This window comes from Chelonia mydas, chromosome 6 (genome assembly GCF_015237465.2).
Source record: "Chelonia mydas isolate rCheMyd1 chromosome 6, rCheMyd1.pri.v2, whole genome shotgun sequence".
Classification (NCBI taxonomy): domain Eukaryota; kingdom Metazoa; phylum Chordata; order Testudines; family Cheloniidae; genus Chelonia; species Chelonia mydas.
The window spans coordinates 13,065,664-13,078,622 of NC_051246.2; the positions used below are offsets into that span (position 1 = coordinate 13,065,664).

The window sequence follows — 12,959 nt, forward strand, 5'->3', positions numbered from 1 at the left end:
GGTTAGGCATGACTTGCCCTTGGTGAATCCATGTTGACTGTGACCAGAGAAGAAGCTAAAAGCAATTCCTGAAATTGCCTGAGTCTGGTAACAGTTTGTCAGGTCTCAGAGTGGTTGATCAGAGCACAGTGCTGGGCTTGTTTTAGCTTGCTGGGCAGCGAGGCTAAAGTGAGAGTCAGCACCAGAGACAGGTTTCAGAGTAACAGCCGTGTTAGTCTGTATTCTCAAAAAGAAAAGGAGTACTTGTGGCACCTTAGAGACTAACCAATTTATTTGAGCATGAGCTTTCGTGAGCTACAGCTCACTTCATCGGATGCATACTGTGGAAACTGCAGAAGACATTATATACACAGAGACCATGAAACAATACCTCCTCCCACCCCACTCTCCTGCTGGTAATAGCTTATCTAAAGTGATCATCAAGTTGGGCCATTTCCAGCACAAATCCAGGTTTTCTCACCCTCCGCCCTCCCCACACAAACTCACTCTCCTGCTGGTAATAGCCCATACAAAGTGACCACTCTCTTCACAATGTGTATGATAATCAAGGTGGGCCATTTCCTGCACAAATCCAGGTTCTCTCACCCCCTCACCCCCCTCCAAAAACCACACACACAGACTCACTCTCCTGCTGGTAATAGCCTATCCAAAGTGACCACTCTCCTTACAACGTGCATGAAAATCAAGGTGGGCCATTTCCAGCACAAATCCAGGTTTTCTCACCCCCCCCCCACAAACTCACTCTCCTGCTGGCAATAGCTCATCCAAACTGACCACTCTCCCCACAATGTGCATGACAATCAAGGTGGGCCATTTCCAGCATAAATCCAAGTTTAACCAGAACGTCTGGGGGGGGGGGGGGTAGGAAAAAACAAGGGGAAATAGGCTACCTTGCATAATGACTTAGCCACTCCCAGTCTCTATTTAAGCCTAAATTAATAGTATCCAATTTGCAAATGAATTCCAATTCAGCAGTTTCTCGCTGGAGTCTGGATTTGAAGTTTTTTTGTTGTAAGATAGCGACCTTCATGTCTGTGATTGCGTGACCAGAGAGATTGAAGTGTTCTCCGACTGGTTTATGAATGTTATAATTCTTGACATCTGATTTGTGTCCATTTATTCTTTTACGTAGAGACTGTCCAGTTTGACCAATGTACATGGCAGAGGGGCATTGCTGGCACATGATGGCATATATCACATTGGTGGATGTGCAGGTGAACGAGCCTCTGATAGTGTGGCTGATGTTATTAGGCCCTGTGATGGTGTCCCCTGAATAGATATGTGGGCACAGTTGGCAACGGGCTTTGTTGCAAGGATAGGGTCCAACTGCATTTTCTACCTTTTGACCTTTCTCTCAGTACAAGGGAACAGGATCAGACTCCATCAGCAACACCAACCATCACTCCAGATCATTGAAACGGACGTTTTTCTGCCTAAAAGGACAGTTAATACCATCAAACTCTTCTCTAAGAGAAAGGGCGTAAGTGATATTGTTACAACGAAAGCTTTATATTTCAAACTCTTTAGCTGTTTTTTTTTTCTGTATGTGTTTGATAAGAGCTCACCATTTTTTTTTATAGAAGGTGGTTTCCACAGGAGTCACTAGCAATAACTTGACAGGAAATTGCAGACTGTTAAAGGACTTTCTCTCAACTCTCCCACTTCCCTGGTTCTTGTCACGCAGACAGCAAGCAGCAAAAGACCAGAAGACAAAGTGAAGACAATGTGATGTTTATTGGGGTTAATTTCCAGCAAGCATGATTCTAATTTCACCACCTATTTCCTGTTTGACCTCAGTTTATATAGTAACAGTCTCAGCTACTCCTTAACCAATCATTTTACTGAAATCTGTCTAACCAAATCCTAACCTATTGTAACATAATTCTCTAACCAATTATATCCCACTACCCTAATTAACTTACACCTAGCAAAATTAATTATACAGCAGACAGAAACAATTAGAGAACCAGACAGATTAACAATAGAAAAGCGTGGGCCATAAAGATAAAACATACAGAAATGAGGGTTTCACAACCACAACCATCGATTAGTGATTTCTTGCCAGACAGGATGCTATCAAACTAAGTTTTCTTTAACCCTCTTTATCTGGAGGCGATAGGCACTACCAGGACAGGATTGTATTCCTAACAGCCCAATACCACCTTATTTCAATGTAACTAGTTTGGAATGTGAGGATGTGACCGTTCGCTTCCCAGCTTATGGCTGCCCCTGCTGCTTAGCCAAAGCCCTTAGCCTAAGAACCAGGCCTCAGATTATCCTAGTGCGAGAAGACCCATACACAGGTGGAGTGTGATTTTGCTTCTTTGTTTTATACCTCTATAACTAGCTAAGTGATAAAAATACACCTAAGTTCTTAAAGTATAGGCCTTTACAAGCAGGCCTGCATATCTATATTCTAACAGTCCACCCCTTTCTTTTCTTTTGGGATCCTCCTGCCCAGGTATCCCTGGAAAAGCATAGGACATATGGTGACACATTTCCTGATAGGGCCAGGCATCAAGGTGGAATGTGTCGATGCTCCATCTGTCCCACTGCTCCTTGTATAGTACCGTGCCCTGCACCTTCTATCTTATGGGCATACCACACCTATTCCAATTAGTGTTCCAGACTTCCCATTATAGTGGGCCCAAGAAGTTTGGGTCCGGGTTGTCTAGTACGTGGGGCGGGGGGCTTACTGTATTACGTATGGATTATAATTATTGGCTGTTCTTTAGAGAGTTGTGCCTCTCTTGACTGCTTCCATATGCAATGTAACACAAGTATACTTAACAATACACCAGCCTCCATGACAATCCACAGCAATACTGAGACTTCTGACCACTGTAGTATAGTCCAAGATCCTGGCCACCACCAAAAACACTGCTTCTCCTCCTTCGATAGGGTTAAAATTCTGTCAACGCCATCCTGAAGTGTGTCCAACTATTGGCGGTCACGGTGAGTTGCTCCTGTAATCTTTGTGTACTCTTGTCCATATTTTGTGCCCATTGAATATCCACCGTGAAATTCGGTATTGTCCACACCAATTCGACTACTTGTTACGGGATGGGGTAATAGGTGCGAGTTCGATTGTTTACAGTGCTTAGGTCCACTGATCCATTCGTGCACCCTAGTCCAGCTGGCAATGTATAGAAACTTATAATTTGGTTATATGCTGGTATGATTTTGCCTCCTAGTGTTATATTACAGGATTGCATACATTCCAAACAGAATACACTGCACCCCTATATATTACACCTAAATATCCCCCCCTTGCAAGAAGCCATTGATCCTGCTCCTCCATAGTCATAGGAGAGGGGCACACCCAGATGCCTCCTCTGGGTATACAATTGCTTAACGTAATGATAGTCCATTCACATCATTCCACCCTCCCCATCTATTTCCCAGAGGTTCCCAACACATGCCTCCTTTTCTTGTTACTCCGATAGGGTTCGGGGGACCACCTTAGTTGCATTCCTTTCCCACAGTATCATGGTAACAATTACACAAGTACTGGCCCCACAGGTAGGGGATATTATTTTCCAGGATGATGGGTATGTTTTCGCAAGTGTGAATAAATATGGGCCAGCTTCCCGATTTAATACCAGAGGTCATTGTTCTGACCAAGCGTCTCTCATGATATCCATTAACATTATTAACGGAGCATTTTGTATATCTACACACACTTCTCCCCATGTTAGCCTTCTGAAGCCATCCCCCACCCATGTCACAAGGTCTCCTACCCAATGAGTTAACCGCAGGTTCACCTCTACTGCCGTCCTCCATCCTGTGGCATCTGCCGAGAGTTGCTGTGCCATTCATTCATTGTTGAAATCTCACATTTTGGCTTATCAATTGTTTGGTTACCCACTCGCCCCTCAGATTCCATGTACCCAGCACAGTGTTCCCTGCTGCCCACAATCCCCTTTTCCAACGACGATTCCAGGTGCGCCCCTTCACCCACCCATTGAATTGTTGTTTCAATCCTTTTCTGTATGCACTACAGCTGGGATGAATTTAGTCCACCCACCATCCCTTGGGGCATACGACCCATGTAATAGAGTGAAAGGACACACTGAAAAGCACTGGCTGCACCCGCTCCCACAATGGCTCCCATACGTTTGCATGTCGGGGAATATTCTCAGCTTCAGGCTGTGGCCAGTTTAAAATTGTGTTCTTCCAGCTTGGCATCCATATCACCTGTAGGGTTACATTCTGCAAAATGGTTAACTCATCATACACCAAACGTCCCAAAGGGGAACCCCAAATTCATTATTATTTTTAAAACATCTCTGGCTTAAAAATCATATCTCAGGATTTTTGAACACTAGGGAGTTGGTAGTACAGTTCCAAAGTGAAGTGAACTTCTGACCCACCAAGCTGAGCCTGGTTCTGTTGTTTGATCAGAAAAGTGTGTCATGGGTTAAAAAACGCAGCTGCCCTGGGAGCAACCCTTTCCCTGAGCTCCGTAAGGAGGGCTCATGCTCATGGTCTTCAGAGAAAGCTAACAGAGCTGTACTTCCGAAAACTCAGGTATCTGTTCACAAGCAACAGTCATTCTAATTAGCCACCATACACATTAAACCCACATTAAAAGAGTAACAGAAAATCAACTAGGCTATCATATTGTTTATAAAAGCCAGCAGAAGTTGGAGAAGGACTGGTATGAACTAAGATTGTTCCAGGGAAAGGAGCCAGGAGAAGAGGTTTTCCTTTTTTAACAAGCGAGGGTAATTAGCCTTTGGAACAATACTGTGGGTAGCGGTGGATTCTCTATCACTGGCAATGTTCAAATCAAGACTGGATGTTTTTCCAAAAGATCTGCTGTAGGAATTATTTGGGGGAAGTTCTCTGGCCTGTGTTACACAGCAGGTCAGATGAGATGATCACACTGGTGCCTTCTGGCCTTGGAATCCATGAAAAAGGCAGCTCGGGTTGACAGGATGGTGAGATGGAAGGTTCTAGAAATGGGAGGAAATGTTCAGTTATAATCAGCCCCAAATGCAATTTGATTGGTTATGGGATGAGGCTGCCATCCTCTTTCTGCATGTTGTTAATCTGGGAGCCCCTAAATGGAGCAGCAGGACATATGGAATGGAAGGAGCAAGCTTCAGCACCATGGCTGCTCTTCTACCTCCACCCCTACTTCACCATCGGATCCACCATGACACCATTGGGTCTCCATTGTCCTGAGCATGGAAGGTGTCCCGACCAGAGAGAAGGAACCAATGACAGCCGCACGGCCACCAGTTCACGGTAACTCCTGACCAACAGCTGGGATGTGAGAGACTTGAGTTCCTGCTCCCACACACTCCTTCATGTGTCACTTTGCGTCCCCTTTTCACTTCTCTTCCCTGCCTCTCTCTTTTTGCCTTCTATCTAGTAAGAGTTTGGATTAGTCAGCAAAAAACCTCCACTCCTTGCAACAAAGCTGTGAGCCTGTGACCAGAGAAGAAGCTAAAAGCAATGCCTCAAATTGCCCGAGTCCGGTAAAAGTCTGTCAGGTCTCAGAGTGGTTTGATCAGAGCACAGTGCTGGGCTTGTTTTTCCAGCAGTGAGGCTACAAGTATGAGTCAGCGCCAGAAACAGAGACTGCATCTTCTACCTTTTGACCTCTCAGTACAAGTTTGTTTTTTATGAAAGGGAACAGGATCCAGCTCCATCAGCAACACCAACCCTCACTCCAGATCATTGCAGCTGCCACTTTTCTCCCCAAAAGGACAGTTAATATTATCAAACTCTTCTCTAAGAGAAAGGGAGTAAGTGATATTGTTACAATGAAAGCTTTACATTTCAAACTCTTTCGCTGGTTTTTTTTTCCTGTTTGTGTTTGGTAAGAGCGCACGGTTTTTTTTTCTAGAAAGTGGTTTCCACAGGAGTCCTGAGCAATAACTTGACAGGAAATTGCAGGCCACACCCAGGGTTTTCAGTTACAACAGTAAATAGAGTGTTTAATGACACCTTGTCCCTTGCAGCGCATGAGACACCTCTCTAACACAGCCAAATTCTTCAAAGAGCTGTGACTGACAACAATCCTATTGGAATTGGACCAGGTTTGGATTTAAAAGGTTTGCCAGTCTCATTACAGTAGCCAATCCCTCTTAGTGCAGATGCAACTTACAGCAGCAGCAGAATACTTTTGCTGGTATAGTTTATTCCAGTTCCCCAAGTGAAATAAACTATACCAGCAAAGTTTCAGAGTAGCAGCCGTGTTAGTCTGTATCCGCAAAAAGAAAAGGAGTACTTGTGGCACCTTAGAGACTAACCAATTTATTTGAGCATAAGCTTTCGTGAGCTACAGCCCACTTCATCGGATGCATTCCAGCAAAAGCACTTTTACGCCAGAATAACTGCATACACACTAGGGAATTTGCTAGCAAAAATCACCCTCAATTAACATTGCTGTACCAGGAAAAATGTCTAGGGACATCTACACTGCACCCAGAGGAGTGATCACAGCTGAAGGTGTGCATAGCTGTGCTAGCTTTAATTGAGCTAGCATGTCTAGAAACAGCAGTAAAGACATGGTAGCACAGACCCTGCTGTGGCAGTGCTTTAATGTGACGGAGTGGATGGATGCCAGCGCTGGGGAGAGAGTTCTCCCAGAGCTCTGTGTAAATCACCTCCACAAGGGGCATAGCTTGGAGTGCTCTCGGAGTCTGTCTACACAGGCACTTTACAGCACTGAAACTTGCTGTGCTCGGGGGGGGGGGTGATTTTTCACATCCCTGAGCAAGCACGATACAGCATAATAAAATGCCAGTGTAGACAAGCCCTAAGATTTGACAACCTGATCGCTGAAAGCAGGAGCAAATAAAACCTATTAAAGCCCTGGCAAGATAGAGGAGCTTATATGGTCACCCTAGAGACACCATTCCAGGAAGATAAACCTAAGGGACAAATAAAAATATCTCCCAAATTGATTGCTGGGCAACGTACAGAAGTAGTCAACATGATAGAGTGAAACCACAAAGTGTTCTCAGAGAAGCCAGGGAAAACCACAGAAGCGCATCACCTCATCATCATGGATCCAGGAGTAAAGGTGAAGGTTGAACCATACCAGATCCCTGAGGCGAAAAGAAAAAAGATTAGTACAGAAGTTAAGAGGATGCTGGAGGTGGTAGTCATGGAACAGTCTCACAGTTGGTGGTCCATCCCAATTGTTCTGAAACCTAAGCCAGATGGTACCATGAGGCTCTGCAATGACTTATGAAAATTAAATGAGATGTCCTAGTTTGATCCCTACCCCATACCGCTAATAGACAAGTTAATTGACTAGCTGGAAAAAGCAAGATTCTTATTTACCCTCCAGCTGACCAAAGGTTATTGGCAAATCCTTCTGGCAGAGGCAGCCAAAGAGAAGACCACCTTCTCTGGGCCAGAGGACCTATACCAGTACACAATCCTCCCTTTTGGATTTCATGGGGCTCCAGCAACCTTCCAGTGACTCATTGATAAGTTATTATGCCTACATGCGAAGTATGCAGCCACTTACTTGGATGATGCAATCATATACAGCCAAGACGAGGGATATCCCTAGAAAAGGTGGAAGCAGACAATATTGGATACACTGAGTAAAGCGGGTCTCACTGCTAATCTGTCCAAACGTGCAATGGAAGCAAATTAGCTCAGGTATATCATGGGGAACGGTGTAGTGAAACCCCAGCTGAACAAGTTAGCGGTGATACAAAGTTGGCCAAACTGATCAGGAAGAAACAAGTCTGAGCATTTCTGGGGATAGTGGGGTATTATAGGTGATTCATTCCCCACTTTGCCACCAGGGCATACCTTTGACAGATCTGATAAAGTCCAGAGGCCCAGACATACTAAAATAGAGCAGTGCGGCAGAATATGCTTTTGTGGATTTGAGGACAGCTCTCTGGGATAATCCAGTGCTAGTAACCTCAGAAGCTGAGAATGAGTTCAGACTATAAATGGATGCCTCTGAAGTCAGGCTGGGAGCCATCTTTTCTCATCTCGTACCTCATGTGACAGGGTCAGGCCAGCTGGCTACAGGAGAGTGGTGGAAGGTAGATACATTAGCCCCAGCTCAAGCAGGTCTCTTTTCTCTGGGTAAAATAACAGGGACTATTCCAGAACAATCAGGAACCTGCTAGAACCAATTAAGGCAGGCAGGCTAATCAGGGCACCTGGTTAAAAAAGACCTCCCTTCAGTTAGTGAGAGGCACATAGGGAGCTGGGAGTGAGAGGATGTCCTGCTGGAGGACTGAGGAGTACAAGAGTCATCAGGAAGAAGGTCCTGTGTTGAGGATAAAGAAGGTGCTGTGGGGGAGGCCGTGGGGAAGTGGCCCAGGGAGTTGTAGCTGTCATGCAGCTGTTACAGGAGATGTTGTAGACAGCTGCTATCCCCAGGGCCCTGGGCTGGAACCCAGAGTAGAGGGTGGGCCCGGGTTCCCCTATCCCCCCAAACTCCCTATCTGACACAGGAGGAGTTGACTGGATCTGTGAGACATACCAGAGGAGAAGGTCTAATTTGGAAAGGGATCTGGCCCGTCCCCGACCCACTAGGTGGGACAACACAGACTGCGGGGATTGTTCTCCATTTCTCCCATGCTGGCCAGTGATGAGGTTAGCTGAGTGAATGGCAGGTTTGTGCCACTAACAAAAGTGGCCAAACTGAGGACTGCCGTGAACCTCTGAGGTGAGCAAATCTGTCAGAAAGCGCAGGATCCACCAAGGCAGAGGAGGAACTTTGTCTCGCTCAGTAGATATGCCTTCCCAGAGAACAAAAGTAAGCTGTAGTGGAGAAAGAGTGCCTCATGGTAAAATAGGCCATGGAAACCCTCTGGTATTACCTCTTTGGACAGAGGTTTACCCTTATTATGGCCCATGCTTCCCTTAAGTGGATGCACCAGAAAAAAGGCAAGAGTAGCAAGATGGTTCCAGTCACTACAGCCCTTCCACTTCAAGGTGCTGCACAGAGCAGGAATCAGGCATGGCAATGCTGAAGGCCTGTAAAGGGTATGTTGTTTCTCCATCCTCATACCCAACCTCATAATATTGAGTTGGGCGGGATGGGGGAAATATGTGACAAAATCAGACCTGGCAGCTATAAGAGAGTGGCAGAAAGCAAATATATCAGTACTAGAATGGTGAAGGCCAGTTTCCCTATGAACTGAAAAAAGGGTTACCTCAGGTTAATTAGAGACACCTGAGTCCAATTAAAGGCTGCTGGTGACCTTTAAAAACCCTCCACTGGTGAGAGAGAGGGGGGAAGAGTGATGAGAAGTAACTGCTCTAAGGTTAGAAGAAGCAGGAAACTAAGGCTTTTCATAGAGGGCTGTTCTCCCTCAGTAAACACTGAGTTTATGTCTCTTTGGAGGGCTGAGGCGTCTCCCTGTGCTGGGCCTGCTGCCCAGGGTCCCCCTCGCTTTCCCCAGCTGCTCACCGCACCCAGCTCCACCACTCTGCCCTGGGCTGCTTCTCTGGCCCCTCTGGCTCTGGTTGCTACAGCTCTGCTCCCAGGACAGGTCTGCTCTGCAGGCTGCTTCTGTGACTCTGCTCCCAGCACTGACCTGCTTCCTGGGCTGCTTTTCTGGCCCCTCTGGCTTTGGGGCTGCAGCTCTGCTCCCAGGACAGGGTCTGCTCTCTCTGGGCTGCTTTTCTGGCCCAGCTCTGCTCCCCAGCTCAGCTTGGGCCCCTGCTTTCTCCTTAGCTCAGCCCCCACTCTGTCTGACCCAGGCAAATCCAGCTCACAGAGAGGACGGGACCTACCTGGCCTCCTGACTCCCTGATTAGCCTGCCCACCCCATCATTCAGGCTGACCTGGAACATTGGCCTCTCCCCATTGTTCCTGGGGGCTGTCAGTCTCAGGGTCCTGGTTTCCCACCGACCCTTCCCCTTTTAGTACTGGGAGCTAGCCAACCAAAAAACCCCCACTGAATGTTAATAAGGGGGCAACACTCCCCTTACACAAGGAATGTATGTCTTTTGTGTTGCGGGTGGTCTTTTGCTTAAGAGAATTACTTGGGCCTATCTTGAGGTCCACCTTGTAAATATACCAAAGTTAAGCATTAAAGATCTCTGGAATATGATTGATTTATTCTGGCATACTGGCCCTTGCAGAGGGAGAAATGCTGAGGTGGCAAAAGAGGTGCCTTGCCACAGTATGTTGATTTAATTTAATAGCAGGGCTGTTAGTAAACTAGTAGGAAAGAAAGTCAGGAAGAGAGCTGAGTGAATATTTGATATTTGGTTTGCTGGTCATACAACTGGGGCCTCTCCTGCCCCCCTCCCCCCCCCCAAATTTTTTGGGTTAACCTGAAATTTAAAAAGTCTAATTTTTCAGTAACCCAAAAAGTAAATAAATTCATTTTTGATTGAATTAAACGAAACACAACGTTTCATTTCAGTTTTGAGTTTTTAAAAACATTCCATTTTGTTTAAAAAAAAAGTTTTGTGACCAAAAGCTCTTTCAACTAAAAAATAAAATATTTCATTTTGAACACATTGACACAAACCATTTTGATTCTTTTGGATTTTTTTTTATTTTGGGTTTGTTTCCAACAAAGAAGTCGGTAAATTCAACACAAATTTGCTAAGTGCTTCAGTTGGCCCATATCAGCCTTTTTCTGCGGGAAAAAAGTTCCGGGTAAAACCTTTTGCCCAGCTGTAGTCAGGAGGTGAGACACAATACCTGATCTCTGAGTTGTGAAGATGCTAATTTCAGGCTCCAGCAACAGCTGTTTTGCTAAGGCTGGGAACAGTGACAGATTAAAAGGACACAAAACTCTGTCCAGGGAGGCAACTGTCATGGAGCAGACTGACACAGATAAGGCAGACCCTTCAGAAAGGTCAGAAACTGGTGAACTTCCAGGGGTCTGGTGAGGCTTAGGGAAGTGAGACATGCATGTGGACTATTGGCTTGTTCTCATGTGTTGTTCTGTGCTCCTATTGTTAGGGTTTAATAATACTTTAGTTTAAGAAGGCTGCCTCATGACAGTATTAACCGCTCATCACCATGCCTGAAGGGGTTGAGGCCAATTGGTTGGTGAGCAGAGGGCTGTAGCCAAAGACCTGGTCTGGGAGTGAGAGGCTTCTGGGACTCCACTCCACGGATATGATAAAACACATAGAATTCAGTAGCAGAGACAGGAATAGAACCCAAGAATCCTAGTTCCCAAACCTGTGCTGATTTCTTGAGACTGTAGACTCTTGCATCAGTTACTAGTCAGTGGTTTCTCACCCAGTTTGCACCACTGTAAATTTCAGGAAGGTGCAGGGAATCTGGCCCTATTGAATTCTCTTCTGGTTCTTACCGTTCCCCCAGAACACAATCCTGTTGATCAGGAATTAGAAAGACTGGATTGTCTCTGAGCTGGTGTGGATCACAAGAGTGAAAAAGGAAATGTGGGGAAAAATGTCACTAGGACAGCATTTCTTACCAGGATGCATATGGTGAGTAAGATGGGAACATTGCTACAGAGTCACTTTCAGAGATGCAAAGATTCTAAGGCCAGAAGGAACAATTAGATAATCTAGTTCAGTGGTTCTCAAACTTTTTTTTCCACAGACCACTGGAAAATTGCAGGACCACTTAATGATCTTTCCAAATGTTGTTTGTACCGTTAGCTAATTATCGTAGAGCACTTTGCATAAAGCGCTATATAAAAAAATCCTTAATAATAATTAACTATCCCTCTTGCATGCATATTATCTGCACACATAGCTCAGCTTTACGATTCTAAACAAATCTAGGAGTCAACTATAAATAGGCATGCTCTCATTGCAAATATTACGACAATATTTTCTGATACTGGAAAGGAGAGTAAAAGGCATTCAGTCAGGCTTATGCAATTTCTCTGAGATGTCCACTCTAAATTTGATTAATACTTCACACGCAGAGAACAGTAAAATTAAGTAATAAAGTGACACAAACAGGAAAACCAAACCAAGTGACAACACTGAAAATACAAAGGAAAGTAAAATATCAAGTGGTTGGTTATGGGTATTTTAAATGAGGGTTTAGGACCCACCCTGTGCAAATGCACCAGAGCCCTGTAGAAACAGACCTCCTGGTTTCACATTGTGTTGTGTGTCACCAACTCAGAAACTCACAGTGCACTCATTGAGTTTTTATAAGTGCTGGAGCTCATTAACACACGACTTGGAGTTTGCACACAGATCCCTGCTTCAGAGAGCTCACAAATAAGGTCTTTATCCTACAAAACACCTAGCAGCACCCCCACCAAACCTAGTGCTGCTTGCTACTTAAGAGTCAATGGGAGTACTCTTAGGCTTAGAGGGAACTATCCACGGACCACCTGAATGGAGCTCGGACCACAGTTTGAGAACCTCTGATCTAGCTGACATCCTGTATATCACAAGGCATTTGATTTCACCTATCACCCCTGTTCTGAACCCAAAAATTTGTGTTTGGCAAAAATATCCTCAAAAAGGCATCTTGTCTGAATATTAAGATATCAAGAGATGGAGACTCCAAAGCAGAGCTGCACCTTAAGAAAAAATAAATTCACTGCCAACTTGGCAATTTTACCATAATGGTAGGTCTCTCCTCTAAAGTCCCAGCTCCTGAAGTCACATGAGTACGTGAGGAACTCAGCTTTCAGTTAGAAAGCTCCTAGTCCTACTGACTCCAGAGAAAAGCTTAAAAACATGTCCTGAGTGTGACCCTAAAGGCTCAGAAAGCAAAAGTAAAGATCCCCCTCCCCCAATTTATTATTTTTTAAAACTCTGGTGATTTGTAAGCCAACCCCATGAGTTTTGAATGGCTGGTGATACTGAAAACCCCTGTTTCTTAATATTTCCATATTTATTAGTTACACTGTAAACTCCCTCATTTCAGTAGACTGAGGGCAGATCTACACTTAAAACACTGTAGAAGCACAGCTGCATTTGTGCAGCTGTGATGGTGTAATGCTTCAGTGGGGATGCTACCATGCTGACAGTGCAGTTAATCCATGTCCGTGAGAGACCGTAGC

The 12,959-nt window shown here is 45.1% G+C and overlaps 1 long non-coding RNA gene across 1 annotated transcript; it reads right to left on the minus strand.

The window, feature by feature from the left end:
* Nucleotides 1-1,300: 1,300 nt before the first annotated feature.
* On the minus strand, nt 1,301-9,931 carry LOC122466324. The gene is made up of 5 exons (XR_006291740.1): nt 9,784-9,931; nt 7,493-7,533; nt 6,937-7,064; nt 1,566-4,958; nt 1,301-1,433 (listed from the first exon to the last, which is right to left on the minus strand). It is a non-coding gene; the product is annotated as an uncharacterized LOC122466324 (long non-coding RNA).
* Between the last annotated feature and the right edge of the window lie 3,028 nt (nt 9,932-12,959).